This window comes from Triturus cristatus, chromosome 10, assembly GCF_964204655.1.
Source record: "Triturus cristatus chromosome 10, aTriCri1.1, whole genome shotgun sequence".
Lineage (NCBI taxonomy): Eukaryota > Metazoa > Chordata > Amphibia > Caudata > Salamandridae > Triturus > Triturus cristatus.
The window spans coordinates 640347431-640372628 of NC_140593.1; the positions used below are offsets into that span (position 1 = coordinate 640347431).

At 46.3% G+C, this 25198-nt stretch overlaps 1 protein-coding gene across 1 annotated transcript in view; it reads right to left on the bottom strand.

Annotated features, from left to right (window-relative positions):
* Positions 1-25198, bottom strand: part of RGS11 (regulator of G protein signaling 11) — a 1592422-nt gene that overhangs the window by 204377 nt on the left and 1362847 nt on the right. The window lies entirely within an intron of this gene.

Below are 25198 nucleotides of genomic sequence, written 5' to 3' on the forward strand. Positions count from 1 at the left end.
CCAGCCCGACCAGAGATACAGGGACTGCCAGCTGTAACGCACACCAGGAGGTGTTTGCCGCGTTACAGACTCGGAAGCCCACAGGATCGATCGAGCGGCTGCTCTCGGTTCAGTCTTCTTGCTTTTTGATTGGGGTATCGGTGACGCATCACCAGGAGGTGACTCCGCGTCCCGGTGCAGTCTGAGGAAGAGGTTGAGCGGCTGCTCCCTTCAGGTAGAGACCCCGGCTGGGTGTTTCCCTGACTCCTCGATTCTCCCCAACACTCTTCGTGCCCCTCACAGCCTACCGATTGGCATTGTCGGCCATTTCATTTCTGCCCTCTGTTGGCATACGCCGGGATCGGCGTATATGCAGAGGACGGTTAGGACCATCCGTGCTGTGGGCTGGTAACGTACTTAGCCTGGAGGATTCCAGTGACTATAACTTTTGTTTATTCTTTGTATTATTTTTGCCTTCATTAAAATAACTAACCCTTCACAAGTGGTTGCGTCCTCATTATCGTGTCTGTTAAACGGTCCTGAGACGTTCAGGGCGTTACAAAATATCCGACCGTAATAACACTAACTGTCTCCCGGTCGATAACAGACATGGCAACACTTGATGATGTGCTGGCTGCTTTAGCGACCGTGCAAGTTGAAGTAGCTGCCTCTAGGCAAGAAACAGCCGATGTAAAAGCCAGACTGGATGCTATCCAATTGGACCCGCTCACGCCCAGCACCTCCCTCACGAACCAGACCCCTGCGGTAGTAGTGGAAATGCCGGTAGCCATCCCCTTGGCAACACCAGAGAGGTACAGTGGGGATCCTAACACAGTGCAGGTATTCCTCACACAAGTGGCGCTACATTTATCGTGCAAACCAAAGGCGTTCCCCACGAGTCAGGCTCGTGTGGCTTTCCTTATTTCCTATTTGGCTGGAAACGCGGCACAATGGGCCGTACCTCTGGTGAGCAGGGACGACCCCATCTTATGTGATTGGGGTGCTTTTCGCGAGGAATTCCTGAAGGTATTCGACAGAAGTGCTGACTCGTACACGGCGGACCGTATTGTATTGTATTGTATGAGATATTTATATCGCGCAACTATCACCCCACGGGTATCCTGGCGCATAGAGACCATGATGACATAAGGCAACCAAAACGATTCGGCCACTAGACGGGAACCTACTAGCTGTTTCTGGCAAATAGCCAGGTCTTAAGGTTTTTCCTAAATGATAGTAAGGAGTCTACTTGTCTAAGGCTTAGGGGAATTTCATTCCATAGACAGGCTGCTGCCAGGCCAAAGGCTCTGCCCCCTAGCTTTGTCGAGTTAACTCTGGCAACAGACGCCAGGCTTTGGCTGGCGGACCGAAGAAGTCTTTTGGGCGCATACCAGGTGAGCCGTTCTTGTAAGGAGAGCGGACCGGAATCATGGAGTGCTCTAAAGACAAGACATAAAGACTTAAAACTGACTCTGTCCTTGATAGGAAGCCAGTGTAAATCCCTCAGTGCCTGCGTCGCGGAGGAATTACGCTGTCTCTTAAGGGCCAGTTTAGCTGCCATCGACTGGACTCTTTGCAACCCCTGTAGAATGTACTTGGGAGCACCCAGATACAGGGAGTTGCAATAGTCCAGTCTACTCATGATGATACTACGGACCACCAAAGGCCTCACTTCACTGGACAGTAGAGGGAGGATCTGACGGAGGGCCCTCAATAGTGCAAAACATATGCCGATTGTTTTATTGGCCTGGGTTTTCATTTGAAGGTCTTCATCAAACATGACTCCCAGGTTACGCACCGTCCTTGATGCCTCTATAAGGGCATCCTCTGGTCTGAGCCTGAATTCACCTATCAGTTGTCTAGACAGTCTCGCTGCACCACAGTACAGCAGCTCTGTTTTCCCCGCATTAAGTTGGAGAGAATTAACTCCAAGCCAGTCTGAGATCTGCCCCATGCACGCCTGAAAGGAACTCATGGATACTGCATGCTTTCCGTGGATGGAAAAAGACAATTGAATGTCATCGGCATAGTTGATAACATCAATCCCAAAAGATTTTATGATGGGGATCAAAGGGCTTAGATAGACATTAAAAAGAATCGGGCTGATTGCTGAGCCCTGGGGTACTCCAGAGCATACTGGAGACCATGAGGAGACATAAGGCACCATACTGACCGCCTGCTGTCGACCTGACAGATATGATTGAAACCATTTCAGGGCACATCCCCTTTCTCCAATACTCTCTAGTCTTGCCATCAGTACTGCGTGGTTGACCGTGTCGAATGCGGCCGACATATCCAGTAGGACCAACACTGAAGAGGTCCCACTGTCGGCTCGCATTCTCAACTTATCCATCATTGTGATCAGAGCGGTCTCCGTCCCATGCCCTGGCCGGAACCCAAACTGGTCCCTGTCCAGGAGAAGATTATCCTCTAAGTAGCATGACAGAGACCTACTGACCAACTTTTCCACGATTTTAATAGGGAAAGGCAGCAATGATATAGGGCGAAAGCTAGCTGGCAGCAAGGGGTCCAGGGATGGCTTCTTCAACAGGGGGGTCACCATCGCTTGTTTCCAAACGCCTGGTACCGCTCCTTCATTCAAGGATTGGCAACAGATGAGCCGTAAGGCCGGAAAAAGGATGGGGCCGTGATCCTTCCATATTTTATGAGGAAGGGGGTCAAGAGGTGATCCAGATGAGACCTCCAGTGCTAAACTGTTGAAAAGGTCCTCTGTGAGAGGTTGGAAATTTTCCAGCGATGTGGTCGATCTATTGTCCTTGATAGTTAAAGGTGAGCCCTTAGAATCAGAAACAAAGCCCCCCACAATTTTGGCCACCTTATCAATAAAGAAGGCGGCAATCTCATTGCAGAGCCTTTGTGATGGCTGGATTCCATTAGCCGTACACCCAGGGTTACTAAGGTCTTTAACAATTTTGAAAAGAGCCTTAGTACTATTGGGCGCCTGTAAGATAGAGTTGGCATAGAACTGTGCCTTGGCTCCCCTAATGGCTTGATTATATTGGGCTTGGGCTAATCTGGACGCTGTTTTATCTAACTCAGAGTATGACCTCCGCCATCTTCGCTCTGCCTGCCGGCGGGCAGAGCGGAGCTTTTTCAATTCCTCACTGAACCACGGTGCAGAGGGTTTGCCCTTGATTTTACGTCTTTTCCTGGGAATGCAGCAATCGAGCGTATTGTTTATAAAATTGCTGTAGCTATTGTAGTTCTCCTCTACTGAGACATCAGGATCATATAGATATTGCTCAGTAAAAGGAGACGCTAGACTCTCACTAGGTAATTTTGACCAATCTCGGCCCCATCGAAAGAAAGCTTGTTTTTTCCCTGTCGGAGAAGTGCTAGATATAGTAATCCTAAAACGAATCAGGAAATGATCTGTCCAGCTTAGCGGGGATATGTTCAACACCTCAAGCTCGGACTGCTTGGCGAAGACCAAGTCAAGCGCATGTCCTCCCTGATGAGTTGGCTCTTGAATGTGTTAAAATAGGCCGCAGTTTTCGCAGGTTTGACAGAGAGCTTGAAGATGGTTCCCCAGGCTCCCTGTCCCCCAGAGATTAAAATCACCAAGTATTAGCAATCTAGAATGTGTGAGTGCTAAGTCGGCAATTGTGTCAAGTAGGGCCTGTAGCTGGTGATCAGGGCCCGGAGGTCTGTAACAGACCAGGCCAGTCAGCACTCTCCCTTTGGGTTCTTGTAAAGTAAAACCCAAAAGCTCGTGCCCAGCTATCTCATTTACCTGCAGCAATGCGCAGTCCCATTTCTCTTTGAATATTAACCCCACTCCTCCTCCTCTTCCCGTTAAGCGGGGTTTATGAAGAATTTTGTAGCCTGGTGGACAGGCAAACCCAATTTCCACCAGGGAATCTGGGGTAGTCCAGGTCTCGGTAATGAAAAGGAAATCCAGATTCAGATCTTCAAGCAGGTCGAAAATCTCCTGATGATGCTTTATCAGGGACCTGCTGTTGATCAAACCACATATCACATTCAATAGCGATCCCTCCCGTCCAGCCTTACCGATACTCAACAGACTGTCCCTCGAATAACAGATCCGCCCTGTACTGGGTGCACCAGCATGGGGGGCGCTGGGCGCGACCAAGGCGCGGACGGGCGCAGACGGGCTTGCCTCTGCGCCATCGGCGCGCCCGCTGCGCGCGCGCGCTGTGCGCTTGCATCCCCCTTGTTCAAATAGGCCGTGAAATGCTTGAGTTGAGACAGGGATCCAACGACCTGGTGCAGTATCTCAACGCGTTCCGAAGGCTGGTTGCGGAAACCAAGTGGCCTGTTGCTAAACAGACGGCGCTCTTCCATCAAGGGCTGTGCGATGAGCTCAAGGACGCCGTGGCTCATATTGACCCTCAACCCAAGACATGTGAGGGCCTTATCAACCTGGTATTACGGCTGGAACATAGGCTAAGTGAAAGAAAGGGGGATCATGGGAGAAAAGGAAAATCCCTTCCATCCTATGTGATGGTGGGAAGTCCTGAAACTTCCACCGCATCCAAGGGAGAACCCATGGACATCGGCGCAATACGAGCGAGCCTCACAGCCACGGAGAAAGAGTCACGCCGTAAACAAGGATTGTGCCTATATTGTGGCAAAAAAGGCCACTACGTACGTGAATGCCCTGCCAAACCGAAGACGTCACGTTATCGGGCCAACCGGTCGGTAACAGCCGTGGTGGACATACCGGCGGAAAACTAGTGGACTCCCAGACCAAAGAAGAGGCATCTCGGAGTCACTCATCCATCCCTTCACTTTCCAACTCGGTCACTAAGGGACAACGACACCTGTTTCTCACGGTGCACGTGGGAGTGCATGACCAGTGGATACTCGTTGTGGCCATGGTGGATTCAGGGGCCACTGGCATGTTTATGGACCACAACGAGGCATGCAGGCTAGGGCTAGTGCTTCTTCCCAAAGCTGTACCCGAAGACGTCTATGCTGTAGATGGAAGGCGATTGGTGACGGGGCCCATCGGGCAGCACACGGGGGTCCTTCCGATGAGATATGGGAGGAACCATTTGGAACAAATCGATTTTAACATCATCCGAGCGCCCCAATATGGCGTCATATTGGGATTGCCGTGGCTACAGAAACACAACCCCTCTGTGAATTGGCCAACACATCGCATCGAAATGACGTCACCGTATTGCATCCTGCATTGTGGAATAAGAACGGAATCCCTTGACGCAGATGAGAGCGGGAGTCAGACGGTGGCTACAGCGGCAGAAAAAGATGTGGCTCTCCCCCAGGCTTATCACAGTTTTGAGGATGTATTTGATGAGGTGAAGGCGGAAGTGCTACCACCACATAGACAGTTTGACTGCCAGATCGACCTGGTGCCAGGGGCCAGCGTTCCCAGCGGCAGGCTGTATGCCCTGACGGAGCCTGAAAACGTGCATCTCCGGGGGTACCTGGATAAACTCCTCAAGCTAGGATTCATCCGCCCGTCCAAGTCTCCGGCCGCCTCGCCACTCTTCTTCATCCCGAAGGCTAATGGGGAGCTGAGAGCCTGTGTGGACTTTAGGGCATTGAATGCGATAACCATAAAAAATCGGTACCCCTTGCCTCTCATCAGTGTACTTCTGGAACAGGTCAAGAAAGCTCGTATCTACACCAAGTTGGATTTGAAAGGGGCATACCATCTGGTGCGCATGAGGGACGGAGACGAGTGGAAGACCGCCTTTAAGACCAGGTTCGGCCTTTTTGAGTACCTCGTCATGCCGTTCGGTCTGTGCAACGCCCCGGCAGCCTTTCAGTACTTTTTGAATGAGGTATTCAGAGAGGAGTTGGATATCTACGTGGTCGTATATATCGACGACATCCTCATCTATTCGTCCAGTGTGGAGGAGCACGTACACCACGTCAAAGCTGTGCTCCAAAAGCTGAGGGAAAACATGCTGTTTTGTAAACTCAGTAAGTGTGACTTCCACGTCACATCCGTGGAATTCCTCGGAGTGATGCTGAGTCCAGAGGGACAGGAGATGGCAGAACGAAAGATCAAGGCGGTGAAAGAATGGCCGGTGCCCCAAAGCGTGAAGGACGTCCAAAGTTTCTTTGGCTTCGCCAACTTTTACAGGCGGTTTATAGATGGATTTTCAGGATTGGTGGCCCCAATCACACAGCTACTGAGGAAGTCCAAGGAGTTTGTCTGGTCCCCTGAAGCGAACAAAGCCTTTGAGGCCCTGAAAAGCGCCTTTGGTAAGGCGCCGGTGTTGGCTCACCCCGATCCGGATCTCCCCTACGTGGTGGAAGCGGACGCATCGGATGTGGCGCTGGGGGCTATCTTGTCCCAACGCAACCACGACACAGGGGTGCTTCATCCCGTTGCGTACATGTCCCGCAAACTCAACGACGCCGAACGCAACTACCATATTGCGGAGAAGGAGCTTCTCGCAATCAAGGACGCCTTCACCGAATGGAGGCATTGGTTGATGGGGGCAAGACATGTGGTATCGGTGTACACGGACCATCGGAACCTACAGTTCATGACGGCCACAAGACACCTTTCTCCCAGGCAGCTGCGGTGGATGATCTTCTTTGCGGGGTTCAACTTCCGCATCACATATCGGCCGGGGACGGAAAACCGGAAGGCGGACGCCCTGTCCCGTCAATCTGCAGTTAAGGAACCATTGCCTGCGACCGAGCGTTCCATCATTTCCCCGAGGATGGTATTGGGGGTTATCCAACCGGATACTTTCCTGAGGGGAATAAAGAGAGGGATCAGGTCATTCGCATGGCGGAGGTGGCTCCTCAGTCACAGAGAATGGCAGCTGAAGGACGGGATACCCCTGAAGGGCAGGTGCCTATTGATACCCACGCCTAGGCTAAGGAAACAAGCATTCATCTGGTGCCATGACTCTCCATGCGCAGGTCATTTGGGCTTTGAAAAAACGGTGGCTAGCATGGGACGGCATTTCTGGTGGCCAACCATGAGAGTGGATGTCAGGAGGTGGGGACAGGAGTGTCCTACGTGTGCTACCATGAAGGCCGACCATGGCCGAACCCAAGGGCTCTTACATCCACTTCCGACCCCGGATAGACCATGGGATAGCATATCACTGGACTTCGTGGTGGGCCTACCGGTAGACCAGGGGATGACGGCAATACTGGTGGTGGTGGATTACTTGACGAAAATGGGGCACTTCATCCCCTGCAAGAGAGTCCCTACGGCCGGGGAATTGGCGTCACTCCTCCTAAAGAATGTGGTACGACTGCATGGATTACCTGGGGTGATCGTGTCGGACCGGGGGTCGCAGTTTACTGCGCAATTCTGGAAGACTTGGTGCACTGCGCTGCATGTTAAGACCGCCCTGTCCACCAGCTACCACCCTCAAACGGACGGCCAAACCGAGCGCCTGAACCAAACGCTCAAACAGTATCTGCGATGTTTTGTGGACCAGGGCAGGGAAGAATGGGTCGACTTGCTATGGGTTGCAGAGATAGCCTATAACAACGCCACTCACAGCTCCACACAGTCATCTCCGTTCTATAGCAACTATGGCCAACATCCCAGGTTCTTGCCATTTCTACATCCGTTCAGAGAGGACAGGATTCCCGCCACAGCGGACAGGGTGGCACACATAAAAGACACGTTGATGCGCTCAAGGGCTGTCCTAATAGAGGCCAAGAGAAGATACAAGGCTGCGGCAGACAGGAAGAGAAGGCCCGGGCCACTGTACCGCACTGGAGACTACGTCTGGATATCCACAAGAAACATGAGGTTTCGAAAGAACAGTGTGTTCCATCCCAAGTACATGGGCCCCTATCGAATTACCAAATGTATGGGTCCCGTGAACGTGAAGGTGTGCTTGCCCCAGTCACCCTGTCTTTCATGTATCATTGCTCAAACCAGCACCCTCCAAGCCGTCTGGGACACCTAGGCCGGTATGCGTGGAGTCGGAGGTGGAGTATGAAGTGTCAGGCATACGGGCGTCCAAATGGCACAGGGGGAAGCTGTGGTACCTGGTTGCGTGGAAAGGCTACGGCCCGGAGGAGCAATCATGGGAACCGGCTGAAGGGGTTCATGCTCCGCGCTTGGTCTCCTTGTTCCATCGGCGTTTTCCTGCCAGCGCTGGACCCGTGGGGAGCCGCTGAGAGGGAGGATGTACTGTCAAGAATTCCTGTCATGCGAGGGGAGGAAAACGGTAACCAGCGAAGACGGACTACATCTCCCAGGATGCTTAGCGGTTGAGAGGTTATGTAAACAGGAGAGCTGTTACATAACTCAAGGAAAACACGCCCTTATGTAAACAGGAGAGCTGTTACATAACTCAAGGAAAACACGCCCTATAAAGGGAGGAACCGGGAGGTACAACGCTGTCGGATATTGTGTTTACACCGACGTACCTGCTTCGTGAAGAGCAGTGTTCCGGAGTGGTGCTCCAGTAAGGCAAGAACGGAGGTAGGTCGAGTCGTTACTCCCTGGGCCGTGTCTTGCCCCATCGTCACCTGTGAAGGACCCGGAAGCTCTACCGGTCAACCATTGAGCTTCGCTTTTTGACTCGGCTGAGTCAAAGCGCAGTGGCGCTTTTGCTGGTTGGAGTCGTATCTCCCAGCCCGACCAGAGATACAGGGACTGCCAGCTGTAACGCACACCAGGAGGTGTTTGCCGCGTTACAGACTCGGAAGTCCACAGGATCGATCGAGCGGCTGCTCTCGGTTCAGTCTTCTTGCTTTTTGATTGGGGTATCGGTGACACATCACCAGGAGGTGACTCCGCGTCCCGGTGCAGTCTGAGGAAGAGGTTGAGCGGCTGCTCCCTTCAGGTAGAGACCCCGGCTGGGTGTTTCCCTGACTCCTCGATTCTCCCCAACACTCTTCGTGCCCCTCACAGCCTACCGATTGGCATTGTCGGCCATTTCATTTCTGCCCTCTGTTGGCATACGCCGAGATCGGCGTATATGCAGAGGACGGTTAGGACCATCCGTGCTGTGGGCTGGTAACGTACTTAGCCTGGAGGATTCCAGTGACTATAACTTTTGTTTATTCTTTGTATTATTTTTGCCTTCATTAAAATAACTAACCCTTCACAAGTGGTTGCGTCCTCATTATCGTGTCTGTTAAACGATCCTGAGACGTTCAGGGCGTTACAAGTCTCATGTTGCTAAGCTGAGCTGCTGCTGGAGTCGGGGATTAAAGCGTGAGCCCAAACTGTGTGTCATATGCTGTGAAGTCATATGCTCTGGCCGCAGTGACACATCTGTGCAAGTAGTGTCAGCATGTAGTTATAGGTACTTGGATGAACTTTTGTTTAGAACATTGTAGCTTGTGTATAGTGCTTAGGTGGTGTTGTATAGAGAGTGCGAAGTTAAATCAATATGGAATTTGTAGAGCGCAAACTACTCACCCCTGGGTGAGTAGAGCTGGGGATCAAAGCGAGAGGTCTGTGCTGCAAAGTGAAATGGTCTGGCTGCTGCGCCACAGCTGTGTGGAGGATACATTTTGGCGAGGGTGCGGGAGCTGGCATTATATGTCCCTAAAATAGGGGGCCTAAGTTGTAAGTTATAGGGTGGCTCTAAGAGCCCTTGTGTTCATTAGTTGGAGCTACATATAAGTGCGGATGCACAGCTTCAAGTTATTCAGGAAAACTCGGTTTCCCTGATCTGTGAAGTGTACTCCATCACTTCTGTATATATCCGCCATATCAAAACGTATGTTGTTGTTGTATATGGACCCCATTTTGTGGTCTCTGAGGTATGCAGAGACAGCTTTCTTGACTTTTCTTTAGATTTTTCAATCTGAGGACAAAATTGTTTGGACCATTTCCACTTCTGTCTTTTGCATATATTGGAATATACATAGACAGTTTGAGGTAAAAGTAACATCAATTGTCCAATGGTGTCCTTCATAAGCATTTTCAAATCTACCCCAGTCAATGTGCCTTGGTCGTTTCCACCACAGTGCACAATCATGAGGTCAAGGTGTTGGAGATGCAAACAGGTTTTAACCAAAGGCAACAATTGGTGCCACTTCAATCCACTCTGTCCACACCATTTAATGTCCACATTTTGTAAACCTAGGTCTAAGTCAATACGTTTCTGTTCTGTGTACCTCTTGCACCAGAAAACATAGCTATGTCCTACGATCCACACTAGCATTTTGAAGATATGGCTGGAAGGTATGGAAAGATGTCTGTAGCTCATGCAGTTCCTTCGTAGTATAAGAGATATGTTTAACCCCTTCAGCGCTGCGCGGATTTCCGCGCGGTGCTGAAGGTTCTGAGCGCGGGCGGGGCCATGACGGAACGGTTCCGTCATAAGCACAGCCCAACCGATGTGCATGACGGAACCGTTCCGTCATAAGCGTCGAAGGGGTTAAAGATGGGGAACTAGTTTCTTTTCACATACAAAATGGCACCTGATTGGGAGATGAAAAGCATTGTTTTTTAAAAGTAGGGTGCACATTCGTTTTGTGGAAAAGTATGTTTGTGACTGGTTAAGAAAAAGCAGTTTGCACGTATATATTATAGTACATATTATAGGATAAAATTTGCTCAACTCAACCACACCTGCTACTTGCATTTGGAAGGCACTGTTTGAACTTAAAACAATCGCCATTAAATGTACAAGAAAATGTTGCAAAAAAAATATCGTTAGGTTTAAAAAAATTGATGAACTTTTAACCTCCACATGTTGTAGAATGTTCTAGAAAGTGTGTTGATAGAATACGTTACATTTCTAACTTCGATGTGTACTTGAATATTAAAAAAACTATTTATATGGAAAAGTAGAAAGACAGTAATAGAGAGAATTTTTGAAAGCTAAAAGAATCAAGGAACTATTGTAATTTGTTCTTGATTACCTACTGGCGGTCGATAGTAGGTAGTTATCACTGTTAACAGTCTGAAAGTGCGGTGTTACTCAGAGTGGCATGGTGGTGATATGATAGGGTGCTACACTCGGGTATGAAACTGAGAGTCTAAACCATGAGGACATTGCTGTAAAGTGATGTGGTCTGGTGTTTGTAGAGACGTGTGCAAGTAGTGTTAGTAGGCGTTTATACCATACAGGGAGTGGGAAGCGAACTACTGACCGCTACTGTTTGTTGATAGTATACCAGAAGTGGGAAGCGAAGTAGTTACGCCTACCGGTGTGAAGATTTGGGGATGAAACCGAGCTGATTGCTGTAAAGTGATGGGCTCTGGGCGGTGTAGGATACTAGCCACTGTAGTATAAGTGTGTAAGTAGTGTTAGTATGTGTTTATAGTATATAGGGAGTGGAAAGCGAACTACTCATCCCTACTGGTGTGAAGACTCTGGGATTAAACCGTGAGCCTAAATTGTGAGCTCATTTCTGTAAAGTGATGTACTCTGGGTGCTGTAGCATACTTGTGGAAGAAGTGTTAGTTTACGTTTATACAATATAGGGAGTGGGAAGCAAAAGTCTTACCCCTAGCAGTGTCAAGATTTGTGGATGCAACTATGAGCTCATTGCTGTAAAGTCATGTGCTCTGTGTAGTATTCCATTGTAAGTCATAGTAGAATGTTAGTATGTAATTCTACTAGTATCTAAGGGGCATATTATCAAGGAACGGCATTAAAATTATCACCGCTTTAGCGGCAGGAAACTGCAGCTAAAACGGTGATAATGGGCTTGAAAATATGCCGTAGAGAATTCAAATAGAAGCCCATGTTAACACGAGAACATGGGCTTCTTTTGGAATTCTCTACGGCATATTTCAGGGACGTTAACGTTATAGTTAGATGAACATTTAACTCATAGAAAACTAGAGAAATTCGCCTGTTATAGTTAGTTGAGCTAACTATAACTCGTGTGCCCGCAATGCACTGCTGATGATGTTACATATTACATGACTCATGACATGGTCAGTGACATCACTGATGACATCACTGATGACATCTCAAATGACATCACTGATGACATCACTCATGACATCATCCACGTGACAATCTGATGCACATACTGATGCTCTAATATAAACTTTGAAACACCCATTCTAAAATGCTGACCACTATTTTTGAAACCATACACAGAAGAATGCCATATACTACATAGCACATAGCACTCACTATTTCCTAGGTCTACACACACATCTAGGACTATAATATGCAATCTATACATGCAGTCACACGCTGCCACTCATCCATAGAGTTAATCACACGCCTAGTCAGTAATACAAAGAATGAATCACATACCCATTTAATCATGTATACAGTTATACACACCAACTTCGTTATTTTTAGACATACCACATCACTTATTTATACAGATACTAACACATATTTACTGTTTTATAGAATCACTGATAGGAGCAGACACTTATTTATACACCCACTCTTAAAATAACTTAGTCTCACGTATACTCATTTATATACTCCAACACTCACATACAGTGGCTTAAAACATATGTAGTTAGTCACAGATATACCACTGAGACATTTATTCACTCACCAACACACCCATAGACACACCAACTCACCCATACAGCCCTTTCTAGATGCACTTTTTAATCCATACAACCACTGAATCACCCACTCTATGCACAAACTCATACACCCACCCACCCACACAGACACTCAGGGACCCATACAGATACTCAGATAACAAATCAATAACCTATTTAGACACCCATGTAGGTATTCAGCAACCCATGCAGTTGCTTACACACCAATGGAGAGACTAATACAGACTTTTACAAAGTTTAGTCAGTAACCCATGCATTCAGTAAGACACGTTCAATCACTCACTTATACAGTTAGTCACACACATATGAAATAATTCTTATAGGCACTTGTAAATGCATTCATTCTTCAATACACCTTGGCATATATATATAAAACATATTTACATTTTATAGAAACACACATTCACTGGATGATGTCATGAGTGATGTCATCAGTGATGTCATTTGAGATGTCATGAGTGATGCAATATGTGACATCATCAGCAGTGCATTGTGGGCGTGTGAGTTATAGTTAGCTCAACTAACTATAACAGGCGAATTTCTCTGGTTTTATATGAGTCAAATGTTTAACTAACAATAATGTCCCTGAAACCTATGTTTTTTTTACTGAATTTCAAAGGTTTTTAAATGCTAATTCCTAACTATAACGTCTGTAAAACCTATGTTTTTTTCAGTGAATATATATATATATATATATATATATTAACAAACACCTCCTCTCACAGCAGGAAAGTCGACGCCGTGTCTTTGCGCAAATTTTCTTTATTTGTCAGCTAAAACATTAAACGCGTTTCGCCTGCCCTGCAGGCTTGCTCACTAACTAGGGTTAGTGAGCAAGCCTGCAGGGCAGGTGAAACGCGGTTAACGTTTTAGCTGACAAATAAAGAAAATTTGCGCAAAGACACGGCGTCGACTTTCCTGCTGTGAGAGGAGGTGTTTGTTAATATTATCGGACCGTGCTTGGGAGGTCCGTTCTGTCGACGCGCCCTCTGTTCTGGAGCTGGTGGGCATACCGAAGCAACCGGAGGAGCAATATATATATATATATATATATATATATATATATATATATATATATATATATAAATTCACTTAAAAAACCATAGGTTTCACACATGTTATAGTTAGGTGGACATTTCACTCGTAAAAAACCAATGAAATTCCACCGTTATAGTTAGTTCAGATAACTATAACTCGCGCGCCCGCAATCCAGTGCTCATGACGTCACATATTTCATCACTCATGACATGGTCAGTGGCATCACTCATGACATCACTGATGACATCATCCTTGTGATAGAGTGGCGGTCGCGTGACTTATAGTTATCTGAACTAACTATAACGGTGGAATTTCATTGGTTTTTACGAGTGAAATGTCCACCTAACTATAACATGTGTGAAACCTATGGTTTTTTAAGTGAATTTGCAAGGTTTTTTAAATGCTAATTCCTAACTATAACGTGTGTGAAACCTATGGTTTTTTAAGTGAATGTGTACGGTTTTTTAAATGCTAATTTTTTTAAAAAAAAATTATATTTTTTTTATGGTTTATCCTCGTGCGCGCATGGTGTGCGCACCCCGCGATTTACCAAAAAAAAAATTAAAAAAATGTTTTTTTACCCTTCGGGGTCCTTTAGGGACCCCCTGACAAAGGCTAGGGGGTCAGGAACTCTCTACCCTGCCCCCTTTTCACATTCGCCACCTCTCTTTTTCACTCTCGCACCCACAACAAACAAAATGGCGGCTGACGCTTCCTGATTTCGACCGATTCAAATGTTGACTGTCATGAATCCACCAATCAGAATTACGCTTGCGCACGTTAGGGTGCGCGCACGGTGTGCGCACAGTGCGCGGCTATAGATATGTATGTGCTTTTAAATGCAATTTTCTCAGAAACTACTGAACAGATTGACTCCATATATGCAATAGGCACTTCCTTGACCTGAGGACTACCTCTCTGCCAAATTTCAAGTAATTCTGTTCAGCCGTTCGGGCTGTACCTTCGACTAAAGGTCCTATGGGAAAATGCATGGGGAAAACGCCATCCGGCGTCATTTAAACAGGAGATGAACACACAAAGATGCTCCTTGATTATTTTATTGTGACCTGATGCGTTTCGAAGCAATAGCTTCTTTCTCAAAGGTCTCAGTCGAAATGGCAGTCTCAAGGCACTCCGTACAGAAGGTCATTAGTAGACCCAGCTTGCCCCGCCCTCATCTTTGTGTGTTCATCTCCTGTTTAAATGACGCCGGATGGTGTGTCTTGCTGTGAGTGCGCCCCTGCATGCTTGGGCATTTTGAGGAACATTTGTTGAACGCGGCCGTCCTGCCGCGGGGGGCAGCAACATCCTGGAAATTTGATGGAAGCCGTGGGAGGAAACGATTCCAGCCCGCAAATAGGGCACAGCAAGATGGAACAATGCGAGCATGCAGGCTGCTCCTGGGCCCACTTAGGGTATCTAATGGATGTCTAACATTGACAGTTATTCAAGACCTACTATAGGTTTGATTTCTCCGTGCAAGGACTATATTTCCCAGAGTGCAATATGCACTCGGCGGCGTGGCCCACTGAGGGCGGGGCAAGCTGGGTCTACTAATGACCTTCTGTACGGAGTGCCTTGAGACTGCCATTTCGACTCAGAACTTTGAGAAAAAAGCTATTGCTTCGAAACGCGTCAGGTCACAATAAAATAATCAAGGAGCATCTTTGTGTGTTCATCTCCTGTTTAAATGACGCCGGATGGTGTGTCTTGCTGTGAGTGCGCCCCTGCATGCTTGGGCATTTTGAGGAACATTTGTTGAACGCGGCCGTCCTGCCGCGGGGGGCAGCAACATCCTGGAAATTTGATGGAAGCTGTGGGAGGAAACGATTCCAGCCCGTAAATACGGCACAGCAAGATGGAACAATGAGAGCATGCAGGCTGCTCCTGGGCCCACTTAGGGTATGTAATGGATGTCTAACATTGACAGTTATTCAAGACCTACTATAGGTTTGATTTCTCCGTGCAAGGACTATATTTCCCAGAGTGCAATATGCACTCGGCGGCGCGGCCCACTGAGGGCGGGGCAAGCTGGGTCTACTGATGACCTTCTGTACGGAGTGCCTTGAGACTGCCATTTCGACTGAAACCTTTGAGAAAGAAGCTATTGCTTCGAAACGCGTCAGGTCACAATAAAATAATCAAGGAGCATCTTTGTGTGTTCATCTCCTGTTTAAATGACGCCGGATGGTGTGTCTTGCTGTGAGTGCACCCCTGCATGCTTGGGCATTTTGAGGAACATTTGTTGAACGCGGCCGTCCTGCCGCGGGGGGCAGCAATATCCTGGAAATTTGATGGAAGCCGTGGGAGGAAACGATTCCAGCCCGCAAATACGGCACAGCAAGATGGAACAATGCGAGCATGCAGGCTGCTCCTGGGCCCACTTAGGGTATGTAATGGATGTCTAACATTGACAGTTATTCAAGACCTACTATAGGTTTGATTTCTCCATGCAAGGACTATATTTCCCAGAGTGCAATATGCACTCGGCGGCGCGGCCCACTGAGGGCGGGGCAAGCTGGGTCTACTAATGACCTTCTGTACGGAGTGCCTTGAGACTGCCATTTCGACTGACACCTTTGAGAAAGAAGCTATTGCTTCGAAACGCGTCAGGTCACAATAAAATAATCAAGGAGCATCTTTGTGTGTTCATCTCCTGTTTAAATGACGCCGGATGGTGTGTCTTGCTGTGAGTGGGCCCCTGCATGCTTGGGCATTTTGAGGAACATTTGTTGAACGCTGCCGTCCTTCCGCGGGGGGCAGCAACATCCTGGAAATTTGATGGAAGCCGTGGGAGGAAACGATTCCAGCCCGTAAATACGGCACAGCAAGATGGAACAATGAGAGCATGCAGGCTGCTCCTGGGCCCACTTAGGGTATGTAATGGATGCCTAACATTGACAGTTATTCAAGACCTACTATAGGTTTGATTTCTCCGTGCAAGGACTATATTTCCCAGAGTGCAATATGCACTCGGCGGCGCGGCCCACTGAGGGCGGGGCAAGCTGGGTCTACTAATGACCTTCTGTACGGAGTGCCTTGAGACTGCCATTTCGACTGAGACCTTTGAGAAAGAAGATATTGCTTCGAAACGCGTCAGGTCACAATAAAATAAGCAAGGAGCATCTTTGTGTGTTCATCTCCTGTTTAAATGACGCCGGATGGTGTGTCTTGCTGTGAGTGCGCCCCTGCATGCTTGGGCATTTTGAGGAACATTTGTTGAACGCGGCCGTCCTGCCGCGGGGGGCAGCAACATCCTGGAAATTTGATGGAAGCCATGGGAGGAAATTATTCCAGTCCGCAAATACGGCACAGCAAGATGGAACAATCCGAGCATGCAGGCTGCTCTTGGGCCCTCTTAGGGTATGTAATGGATGTCTAACATTGACAGTTATTCAAGACCTACTATAGGTTTGATTTCTCCGTGCAAGGACTATATTTCCCAGAGTGCAATATGCACTCGGCGGCGCAGCCCACTGAGGGCGGGGCAAGCTGGGTCTACTAATGACCTCCTGTACGGAGTGCCTTGAGACTGCCATTTCGACTGAGACCTTTGAGAAAGAAGCTATTGCTTCGAAACGCGTCAGGTCACAATAAAATAACCAAGGAGCATCTTTGTGTGTTCATCTCCTGTTTAAATGACGCCGGATGGTGTGTCTTGCTGTGAGTGCGCCCTGCATGCTTGGGCATTTTGAGGAACATATATATATATATATATATTCACTTAAAAAACCATAGGTTTCACACATGTTATAGTTAGGTGGATATTTCTCTCGTAAAAAAACAATGAAATTCCCCCGTTATAGTTAGTTCAGATAACTATAACTCGCGCGACCGCAATCCACTGCTGATGACGTCACATATTACATCACTCATGACATGGTCAGTGGCATCACTCATGACATCACTGATGACATCATCCTTGTGATAGAGTGGCGGCCGCGCGAGTTATAGTTATCTGAACTAACTAAAACGGGGGAATTTCATTGGTTTTTTACGAGAGAAATATCCACCTAACTATAACATGTGTGAAACCTATCGTTTTTTAAGTGAATTTGCAAGGTTTTTTAAATGCTAATTCCTAACTATAACGTGTGTGAAACCTATGGTTTTTTCAGTGAATTTGTACGGTTTTTTAAATGCTAAGTTATGTATGTATTATTTTTTTTTAATATATTTATTTAACAATAAACTACGTATTAAAAAAAAAAAACGCGCACCCCCGGGATTTAAAAAAAAAATAAAACTTTATGTTTTTTTCTGCCTTCGGGGTCCTTCAGGGACCCCCTGACAAAGGCTAGGGGGTCAGGAACTCTCTACCCTGCCACCTTTTCACGTTCACCACCTTCCTTTTTCACTCTCGCACTGAAAACAAACAAAATGGCGGCCGACACTTCCTGATTTCGACCGATTCGAACGTTGACTAACATGTAAATATAGATATGTAAGTGCTTTTAACTGCAATTTTCTCAGGAACTACTGAACAGATTGACTCCATATATGCAAAAGGCACATCCCTGAGCTGAGGACTACCTCTCTTCCAAATTTCAAGTAATTCTGTTCAGCCGTTCGGGCTGTACCTTGGACTAAAGGTCCCTATGGAAAATTGCATGGGGAAAACGCGTTTTGGGACCCCTTTTTTCTCAGCCCCCGCTTGACGATTCCCCCGAGACTTTCAGGGTAGGAGCGGAGCGGAGCGCCCCACCTATTTAGAAAATTTTGCCAGGATTCGTCAACCGGCGCCAAAGTTATTCCAAATAGAATGTTGCGGATTTCCTATGGAAACACGGTCCTAACTATAACTATCTACTGGCGACCGCCAGTAGATAATATATATATATATATATACATATATATGCAAAGGCGTGTGTGATAAATGTATGGGTGCCATTTGATGTGTTGTTTACGCAGTGCCGCCAGTCCACAAGTCCAGATAATTTGAGCTGGTGGTTCCAGGTGGGGCCCACCAGCACTAAGTTTTGGGGCCGGCACTTATTTTTCCTCATAAGACTTAAATCTAGAGCAAGCAATAGATAAAACAATTGAGAAAGAAGGATGGAGAAAAAGATGGAAAAACTGTCACAAAGGGAAAACGCATGGATGAAAAAGAACCTGCAAGAGTGAGTTAAAGTTGCAAGGAGTGTCAGGTAGTGGAATAAAGAGGCTTGACAGAAATCAAATGTATGTAACCTTGGTGTCCAGCAAACTGACCTTTGATAACATCAGCCCCAGGCTTCTGAAAAAGAGAATGGTCCTGGCACTTATTGTTATACAAACTAAGCACTGGCTATCACTGTTTATTGCACATGGTGGTGGTAGACTTCATGTAGGATATGATAGGCAGACACAAAATGTTCAAATAGATTAAGCATTTAAATGATTAAAATGTATCTAGAAGTTATATAGATCTATATCAGAGAAGAGTGGGTGTTCAGAGAGGAAGGGGAGGATGATGGCAGAGGGAGGTGAGGACAGAAAGGGATAGTGACTGTAGGGAGCCCATACTGCCACACTTGCCAGCGCCTGCAAATCTTCTGCAATCTTGACCGCTGGGGGCCGGGGGGGGCATATTACCACTACCACTCCCACTGCTGTCAGGGAGGCTAGGACCACAGCCCCCAGACTGCTATGCGGTGAGGCTCCGCCACAGACGCACCCTGCCAGCACCAGGAGGCACTTAAAAACCAGACAATGCGGGAGCCCATACCTGCCACACTTGCCAGTGCCTGCAAATCCTGCTGCAATCTTGACCGTGGGGGCATATTACCGCTACCGCTGCCACTGCTGCCGAGGAGGCGGGGACCACAGTCCCCATACTGCTTTGAGGTGAGGTGCCACCACCGCCACAGACGCACCCTGCCAGCACCAGGAAGTGTATCAGGTATAAATGGACGCACACTGCTCGTCACACCAGCAAGTTGCCCCAAGGAACTGTGGACGATGTAGTAGCGACGGCGAGTACGCCTATGCTACGAAGTGTATGAATAAGTATGTGTCGCATTAGCCATCCCTGGACACGTGTTTCGAGGTAGTTGCCTCTCGTCAGCAGGGAGTAGGAAGTGCTTGAAAACCAGACAGGGTTCCCCCAGCACAGGATGCGTGCAGGTGTGCCTGGGCGAAGCCTGGACCAAGGGCAGGCTCGTCTGCACCCGTCAGAGCCCGGAGGAGGCTGGGCCACTCCCTTAACATCAACGCTTTCACCAGCAACAATGGGTAACCGCAAACAACCATGCAGCCAAGATCAGGGGAGTGCAAGAGTGAAGGTGCCCAGGAACTCTGCCTCAATCATGTCTTATCTGACCTCGGCTGTGGGGGCCCTGAATAAGGAAATCCAAAATACGGAGGTTGAGCTGGGTTTAAGTTCTGACCCTGCCGGGAGTTCAATTGTACCAGATAGCCCCCCTAAAAATCCTGTCCCATTGAACCGAGAGTGCTGAAAATTCAGCAGGGAATAGGGGGGGAAGGCACCTTACATATTAATAGACTGGAAAGGGGCACTGGAGAGGCGAATAACAAGACTCTCAGAGAAGATGCATCCCTGCAGAAGGCCCATTCGATTTGTCCAGGGAAAAAGAAGGGGAAAAAAAGATCAAGCAAGCCTGGCCACTTATCTTCTGAGTTGACCCAAAAGCCAGACCGGAGACCCAGACTCATGTGTCCAGTCTGCAGTTCGGAAAGTGATGGCGGAATTTTTTAATTCACGGCTGAAGCACCTATTTTTTCTAACATTGCTAAAGATAGTGTTATCTCATTGAACACCTCTGTTGAGGGGATTAAGGCAAAATTGGAGCGCCTTGAGATCCAGCTAGGGGGCCTACAAACAACCTGCAAAAACTCTAATAATAACTTCATCCCCCGAGCACAAATGCAGCCTAAAGTTGATAATAGGGCGGAGGGTCCCGTTAATCAAACACCACCAAGAAATAGGTCTAAGCCCACCTCTATAATTAATCCAGACGCAACAGTAGGGAGACAGGCAGGGGAACCACTCGCTGTCATACTGAGATCCTCCCAAGACTTTTGCCCACTCACAAGGCTCAAGATCAGAACAGGAGCCTTGGTAGCCCAGGGGATAAAAATGTGATAATTAGTAGTAGACTTCATTTGCCCAAAGAAGGCACTCCCCTAGTTGCCAAACTTACAGGGGTTCCTCCACTGAAAGAGCACAACACTGAATCTACTATGGAATTGCTATGCAAAACCAAACATTGGTGTGATCACTATTCCAATAGCAGGATTAAGGTTTCTTCACATATCGTAATGGCTAGGCGAGTGGGGTGGGTGGGCCACAGACCTAAACAGACTGAAGGTGACTGCATTGTCGTTAATTTTGACAGTGCGGATATAGCCGGGCCGCTATTTAGGGATGGCCCCAAGGAGGGTCAGGGGGTCTTCAGGGCTCTGCCATTGTTTTTTTTTTATCCACCATCCATCAGTGTACATCTATCGGGTGAAACTTCTCGGGGCTTCAACCCTTAATGGAAGGACGAGGCCGTCCCACCCCCCACTCGAACCCTAGAGAGAAGATTCGCCCTGCTATGTCAAATTGGAGTTTAGCAAGTGCCCCAAAGCCACCAACCTTGATCCCTGAGAAGACTGATGAAGGTAATGGTTTAGCTTGTCAAAATAGATTTCTCCCATTGTCTTATTTAGACTAAAATGGGCTAAGGTAATCCCGGACCTTTTTTTCCAGGACCTATGTGTAAAGGTTGAGGATAAGATCGAAACCTGCCTAGATAACACTAGACAGGGGTCGATGGTACTTACAGCGTTTGAAGGCATTTGTGCGCAGGTAGCGTCAGACCTCTCCTTACCAATTAGATCTAGGAGAGAGATGGTTTGACAGCAACTGCTCTGAAGCACATCGAAAAATTGATAGCAGCACTGAAAATCGTCCCACGAGATAAAGACCATATAGCCAGGTTAAGAAAGATGTACAAGCTTGCTCTATCCACTCGTAAAAAGGAAATTAAAGAAGCGTGGAACACTTTATTATCAGTGGAAGTTTTAAAAGATAGCTCCAGATTCTGGCCATTGTAAATAAACCTTTCTTTTACAGGATAGAGAATGCCCCTGTTGAATGCAATATTACAGAAGCTCAATGGCTTTCTCACTTTGAAGCCATATATGAGGCCACCTCTAGCCCAGATGTACCCATTAGCTTAGGAATCAGTAAGGTTTTTCCCAAAATTGTCTTTAATGAAGGTGAAGTGGAATTGGCAATTATGGGAATGACCAGTAATAAGGCCCCTGGCCCTGATGGTGTCCCGGCTGATCTATATAAACAAAACCCAACTTTTTGGGCCAAAACTTTGACAAATGTTTACAATGTGGCAAGCTGTCAGGGATTCCTGCTATCCTGGTCATCTTTTACCATTATTCTAGTCTTTAAAAAAGGTCAGAGGGGGTATAGGTCGGTATCATTAATAGACTCTGCAGTAAAAGTTTAGGGAAAGTGATTTTAACTAAGTTAATGGACTGGCTAGAAGAGAACGAAGTTTTAACTAATCTTCAATATGGTTTTAGAAGTGGAAGGGGTACTCTGGACCAGTGTCTAAATTTACATTTATTAGCAGGTAAATGCACCATAGCTAGAGCAGGGACACTACAGATGGCTTTTTTGGATCTTTCATCGGCTTTCAACCTGGTAAATAGATCCAAGTTTTGGCTTATCCTGCTAGACATGGGCAAAGCCCCAAGTCTAGTTCACTTCTTGACGGATCTACACAGGGAGCTCTCTGCAAGGGTGAGGGTCAACCAAGAAGGGAAATGCACAAGGCACTTTAAATCTGGCAGAGGTGTACGCCAAGGATGTATTTTAGCACCATTACCTTTTACTTTATACATCAATAATTTAGATGAAGTTTTAGAATGGCTAGTTTGGATATACCGAGAGTAGGAGACAGGGTTATTCCTGTGCTCCTATACGTGGATGATACTGTTTTATTAGCCCGTTCTGTTGTAGGGGTCCAGAGGCTTTTAGATTCCTTTGGGGCCTATATGAAGTCATTGGACCTAGTTGTTAATATAGCCAAATCACATGTAATGACCATGCGCCGGAAACAAAAAAAATCTAAATCTTTTTACTGTGAAGGCGCAGAGCTGACCAGGATGACTTTTTGACGAGAGGGGCTCATGGGTACCCCAACAGAAAGTAAAAATAAATGCGTTGGCAAGGTCAACGGCTGCTGTGCATGGATTTGCCCAGCGACTGGGAGCCAAACCAATTGATGCCATGCTCAACATTTATAGGTCTAAATATATAGCCATTGATCCATATGGTTCAGCTACCTGGGGCTATAAGCCAATGGAGGGGGTTCAGATAGGTGAAAATAAGTTCTTACATACCCTCCTGTCAGTCCCCCAATCCACCCCAACTTTTATAATACACCAAAAGCTGGGTGTTGGATATGTGGCAGACTGGTTGAGGCTGGCCACGGTGGTATGCTGGCTCAAGATCTGGCTTAACCCAGAATTAACGCTGAACCATAAGATTATAAGGGATTGTGTCACCCTGGAACGAGTTAACAATATTCCATGGCTTTACTATGTTAAGTATATCTTAAACAAATTTGGGTGCCAAGAACTATTTAATTTCCCTAATAAAATAAGGAAAAAGGACCTGGCATGGGTAAAAACACATTTTCTGAATTTGATGTCGGCTGAGCGGGAGGAAATTGAGTTAATGAAACCTTCAGTAAATGCTTACTATTTGTTGAAAAAACCCCTCAAGACTGAACATTATCTGAGAATAGTCACAAAGCCCTTCCATCGCCTGCTTTTAACCAGGTTTCGTTTTAATCTAATTCATCTTTTCCTGGGCAATTTGCAAGGCTGGAGTAGGGTGTGTGACTCAGGTCTTTGTACTTGTGATAATTTCTCGACTCAGGACACCATGCACTTTATAATGTTAAGTTATTTTTACAGTGGTGTCTGTAGGAGGTTTTTATTTCCAATTTTAAGGGGAAAAGGTTTTTATACAGGTGAAACCTGCTTTACTCTATCTTCAGCTGTTGAATGATCCATGGGAATATTTAATATTGCAAGTTTTTCAGTCGCAGCTGTGAGACTTAAGAAAAAACGGTTCCCTATGACGTCCTAATGACCATCCATCAAGTTTATGTGATTATTCTTTTTATACTAGTATTTTTAAACTGAATTATTTTTACTGTGGTGATTTATTGCTATGTATGTTCTAATGGCAGTCTGGATTTTTATGTGATCTAATGAATTATGGTTTTATATTATCTTTTTCTTTTTAGGTTGCCCATATTTATTGATAACTTGGATTTTTGATGTTTTACTGTGCGATGTATTGTGATATATGTATGGTACTTTTATGGTTTTTATTAACTGAATAAAGTGGTTTTTGACTTGACTGTAGTGAGGTGATGGCAGAGGAGCATGAGGGTGATGGTAAAGAAGGGGGATGATCATGGCACAGGAATGACAGGGGAAGTTCATGGCAGAGTAGGGGAGTGGCAGCATAACAGTAGGGAAAGTGAGGATGCAAGGGTGGTAGCAGAGGAAGAGAATATCAGAGAAGGGTGATGACTGAGCAGTGTTAGGTTTGAAATTTCCCTCCTCGCAATGCACTCATTTTATGCTATATTAGGTTAGCAATGTGTGACTAAATAGACACCATTTGCATTCACGTTATGCAACCCACTGAGTTATCCCTGCAGCATGCAAGCTTTCGTTAGCCAGTGTGACTCCATTTTGTATTTCGTAATCCTTATTAGACTGCTTAGGCTGTGCTCGTATTAGGCCTCATTATTCAGTATTGCTTGCCTCAGCAGAACACTGTACTTTGTTATAATTTTCTCTTCTGTCCAAGGCACTCAAGACCTGGATGTTCGAATATGCCCACCTGGACCTGCAAGCACCAGGATACCCCACTGGGTGATAAGCTTTGCTAAACAAATCTATTGATGATACCCCACTGGGTGATAAACTGTACAAATCCATTGATTGCTTGATTTTGTCTGATTATGGCCTTGGTTCTGCTCAAGTGCTATTGAAGATTATTTTAGAAAATGTGGTGTAAAACACAGGAAGAGTTCTATTTATCATATAGAAATAAATGGGTCTATAGAAAGAATTAATACAATCCTAAAAGAATGTATTCAATTAGCAAAAGCTAATAGTGTTGGAGGGAAGTATTGCAAGATCTGATTAATGACTCTCCTTTGAGTGTCCAGGATAGATGAAATGGAACAAAGCTTTAAAAGAAAGAACTGTGGAAGGCTGGATGAAGAATGAGAGAGCTAATCAACAAAAATGAAATATTATTTTGATGACAGAAAGAGTGAAACTGGTGAACGAGCAAAGATTCTGTGATGACGTGGATCTGGCCTATATGGAACCAAATGCATTTGGACCTGGGTCACATATAAGGAACAAAGGGGATAGAGTGATAAGACGGCCAGGATATTTGAATGATATTGGTAAGAAATAAAATGAGATTACTGTATGGGCATGTTAGGTATGAAAGTGGGAATTAATTTTTATATATGAAACTGTGAATGTGTTTTTAGGTTTGAAAGGGAATTTGATATTTACATAGAACTGTATATAATATTTTTTGATTGAGTGAGTTTATTTTGGATAACAATATTGATCAAATGTTAATAAGTCATATTTGTTAATAAAGGGGAGAAGTGTGGAGTGCCATAAAGTATGCATCACTTTAGGTGTGAGGCTCAAAGTTGAATGTTCTGTGATTTAGAACGTATG